This window comes from Cornus florida, unplaced genomic scaffold (assembly GCF_030987335.1).
Source record: "Cornus florida cultivar Cherokee Brave unplaced genomic scaffold, ASM3098733v1 CherokeeBrave_3.0.0_Hap2_Chr08, whole genome shotgun sequence".
Lineage (NCBI taxonomy): Eukaryota > Viridiplantae > Streptophyta > Magnoliopsida > Cornales > Cornaceae > Cornus > Cornus florida.
The window spans coordinates 94,949,953-94,954,347 of record NW_026775578.1 but is presented as its reverse complement, the minus strand read 5'-3'; the positions used below and the strand labels follow the sequence as shown (position 1 = coordinate 94,954,347).

General features: G+C 37.4%; 1 pseudogene; it reads right to left on the bottom strand.

The window, feature by feature from the left end:
* Nucleotides 1–2,705: 2,705 nt before the first annotated feature.
* On the bottom strand, nt 2,706–2,803 carry LOC132272160 (small nucleolar RNA R71; annotated as a pseudogene).
* Nucleotides 2,804–4,395: the final 1,592 nt, after the last annotated feature.

Genomic DNA, 4,395 nt, shown 5'->3' with positions numbered 1-4,395 from the left:
TACACACCTACCACCCCACCTACCACTTTTGTCTCTTTCCCAAAATATCTCAAAATATCTCAGAGGTTCGTCGTTATTCAAAAAGGCGCCGCCAAGGATGATCGATCTCTGTAGCTTTTGATGGATCTCAGCTAATTTTGATCGATCGAACCTCTTCAAGTCTGGAAAAAAAAAATAGATGCCAGCTCATTAAAAGTTGGCTCATGGTGCAATCAATTCAAGAACCATAGTGCACGAATCTAGACCATAGGGTGACACATTGGAGCCTCCTAAATAAGGATTTTGAGCCATTCTTCACATAGAGTTGGATACACTTTTATACGTTTGATATCTTAGAGAGGAGGCTAGAGAGAGAGAGCGTTTACACATTCTTAGGAGTTCTTCCATTCTTCTAGGGTTTCCATCAAGAAAGAGATCATTTCTACCATGGAGATAGCCCTTGAGGGTTGGATAACTACTTCAATAAGTGACTAGACATCTACTTGGGGCTAGAGTAGCCCCTAAGTTTGCTTCCTAGATTTAGTGCTTTGTATATTTTTGGGGATTTGTTTGTAAAAAATGTTTTGATCTTGGATTTATATATATATCTTGTGGTTTCTACTTGATGTGTATGGATTAATGCTTTCAATTGATTATCTATTTCAAATCATATGTCTATGTATGTTAGAATAGATGATTCATGTGCTTTTCTCTAGATTTTATGGAATTTATGCATGTCTATTTGTATGGATGAAGTTAATCTAGTGAGGATCGAAACATAGTGCTTAATTGACCACACTTGCAATTTATTTGATGGTTCATACTTGTTTCTTGATGGATTGTGCCACACCTTTAGCTTACTTAGTTTAATTTCCTTGTCTTTAGTGTAGATGTAGTATAGTTGCTTTAGATTCATAGATAGGTGGACAAGTTATTCTTGTGCCTTGTTGTTCCATACTTATGAATGTAAAGGGTGTATGTTTCTAGATAGTTGTGTGTGCATGAATTGTGGTTTCATTGAATGGATTTTGGTCTCATTTGATAGGTTGTGCTTTCCATATGAATTGGCTAGACAATCTATGCTTATTTGCCATCCATGCCTAGTTTCAATTAATGACACACATACACACAAATTACAATCCAATTTCCCCATTAATATGCATTTGCTAATGTCTAATGAAGTCAAGCTTAGTGGTGAGTTCTAGTACCCCAAGTCCTCTCCTCTATATATCTTTTTCCCTATTTTGTTAAATTATTGCATTTTACTTGCTTTAAACTCAATTGTATTGTAGTTTAATCAACTAAACAAAGCATCTTTGATCACTTGACTTACTAATCCAACTTTATGTCCAAATCACGTTGCCCCTAAATCCCTTGGGATGATTCTTACTCACCCTAGCTATATTTTTAGTTAGAGGTAGTAGTGACATTTATAAATTTAAAACTTGGCCACACTATTTTGCATAAATTTAGTTACATCGCGATGAGCACGCCAAGTTTTTAGTGCCGTTACCGGGGATTGAAATTGGCAACGCCGTGTTTTGGAAACAAATAGGAATTAGTACTCTTTTGATTATGTCTTTATTTATTTATTTATTTTTAGTTACTTATTGTGTTTGTTCTTATTAGACTAGGTGAATTGAGCAAGGAAATCAAGCAAAGGAGAATTGAAGAGTAAGAAGCTAAGCTAAGCATAAAAAGGGCTAAAATAAAAAATTTGCATAGCATAACAAGGCTTGAAAATTGAAAAATAGATTGAAGTTGCTTGAGGACCCTTTGTGAGATTTTTCTAACTCAATCTCTAGTTAAATCGTTGGCCCGCGTGGAGGCATGTTTTTACATTCTTAGTTAAATCGTGAGCCCGCGTGGAGGCAATTTACTTTTCTTTGCATGTTATTCAAGCATGGGAGTATGGGATCATTGTATGTGGAGATTTGTTGATTGATTTGTTGTGGGGGTGAAGTGATTGTTATTTGCTATTTGTTTGATATTTGTTTTGTTAGTGCATGCATGGTCGTAGGTCATTGAATCCTACTCTTGTCCCTCTTGATTTCCATCTTGAATCTATAGTTCGTAATCCTAGGTGAAGAGGTAGTTCTCATCACTCCATCTCACCAATGGCGGAACTAAATGATGACCATGTGGAGGACCTTGGTTGCATAGACCAACAAGGCATTCTCCACCCTAATGTGCATCATGATAACATCCAAGTACCATTAGGCATGCCTAAACCATTCATTCACCCACAACAACAAAGCCAAGTTCCATTTGGAATGCCTCGGCCAATTTTTACTCCACAACCTTCCATCATTCAAGGCAATCAAGGTGCTTATGTAGCACCGCCGGTTGTAAATCCTCCTCTTGCTTTAAGAGACCATTATGTGCCAAATGAATACAATGCACTGACTTGCATTCAATTGCCCCCATTTAGAGCACATCACTATGAGATTAAACCATAAACCATTCAAATGCTTCCCAACTATCATAGACTTCCAAGTGAAGAACCTTATAAGCATTTGGATGAGTTTCTTGAAGTATGTTCCACTGTGAAATACACGGACATGCCAGAAGAAGTGTTAAGACTCAAATTATTTCCTTTTACCCTTAAGGACAAGGCAAAATATTGGTTCAACAATCTTAGGCCTTTTTCGATAACTTCTTGGGCAAAAATGCAATAATAGTTCTTGAAGAAGTACTACCCAGTATCAAAGACCAATGCCATGAGAACGTCCATTCGTGAATTTTCTCAACGGGATGGGGAAATGTTTCATAAGGCATGGGAAAGGTTTAATGATTTGCTTAGAAAGTGCCCACATCATGACATACCTAAGTGGTAACTAGTTCAATATTTCTTTGAAAGTTTACCAGATAATCATAAGGGTATGTTTGATGCATCAATGGGTGGCTCTTATCGTGACAAGCATGAAAATGATGTGTGACAATTGTATGAAAGTATGAGTGAAAATTCAATGCATATATCATTATCTTCTAAAAATGGTAGGAATATAGGTGGAAGGAAGAATGTTGGCTTATACCAAGTTGACAACTCCAATGATATAGCCGCCGAGATGAAATCCTTATCTCAAAGGTTTGATCAATTCTTAGTCAACCAAAATTCGGCGAATCAAATGTCTTCTTCCCCTAATCGTACCATTCATCGTGCATCCAATGAATCATGTATGACTTGTTCAAGTGTCTTGGATTCTACTTCCAATTGTCCCCATGGACATGTGCAAAGCAAGACCTATAAGCAAGTCAATGCAACATTTGTTAACAAAGGAATAATCCCTATGGTACTCATTACAATTCAAGTTGGAGGAACCATCCAAACTTCTCTTGGAAAAGTCAAGGAGAAGGCTCAAACACTCCCCAAGGTGGTTTTCAAGGAAAGTATGTTCCACCTCCAATGCAAGCCCAGGGTTTTAGATCATCATTTCAATCGCAAGGAAATCAATTCTCTAATTCTCATTTCTTAATCAATCATCTTATTCCCAAGGAAACTCTAGAAGTCTCGCTTTTGAAGAGAAAGTTTTGACCATTTTGGGAACTCTAGAAGCGAACACTCAATTGCTTAATTCCCATTCTCAATCCATTGCTAAGCTAGAAACCCAAGTAGGGCAAATAGTTAGTACCTTAAATGCTAGAGAGAAAGGGAAAACGCCTCTAAATGCCCCACCAAAGCAACAATGTGTTATGAAGACTCATTCCTCATCGGAAGGGCACACAATTGTGCATATCAATACAGTGACAACCTTAAGGAGTGGGAAGGTAATTAACAATCAAGTAGGTATTTCCAATGAAGAGAGTGAACTGGTGCAACCAAAAGTTGACACCCGTCCCGTTTCACATCCTATTCCTCTTTCATTGCATGTACATGATCATTTTGTTAAAGAAGTTGTCAAAAATGATTTGAAAGATGAATTGAACCAAGCTTTGAAAAATGATTTGAAGAATTCTTATGTTAAAAATGCTTCAAAGAAAGATTTTGAAAAAAATTTTGAGCCAAGAGCTCCATTTCCGGATGCCTTGAAAGGATCCATTTATCTTAATAAGCAAAAGACAAAGACCAATGAAATTATTGGTGTGTTTAGGCAAGTGAAGGTCAATCTTCCGCTTTTAGATGCAATCAAGCAAATTCTGGCTTATACCAAGTTTTTAAAAGATCTTTGCACCTAAAAGAGGAAGAACAAGAGCCAAGCACTAAGAAAAGTAGTCTTGACCGAGCAAGTGAGCTCCATTTTGCAACACAACACTCTCCCAAAGTTTAAGGACCCTGGTTCACCTACTACTTCTTGCATTATCGGTGACCATGTCATTAATCGGGCACTTCTTGACTTAGGAGCAAGTGTCAACCTTCTTCCCTATTCGGTATATGTCAAATTGGGCTTAGGAGACTTGAAAGCGACGTCGGTGGTT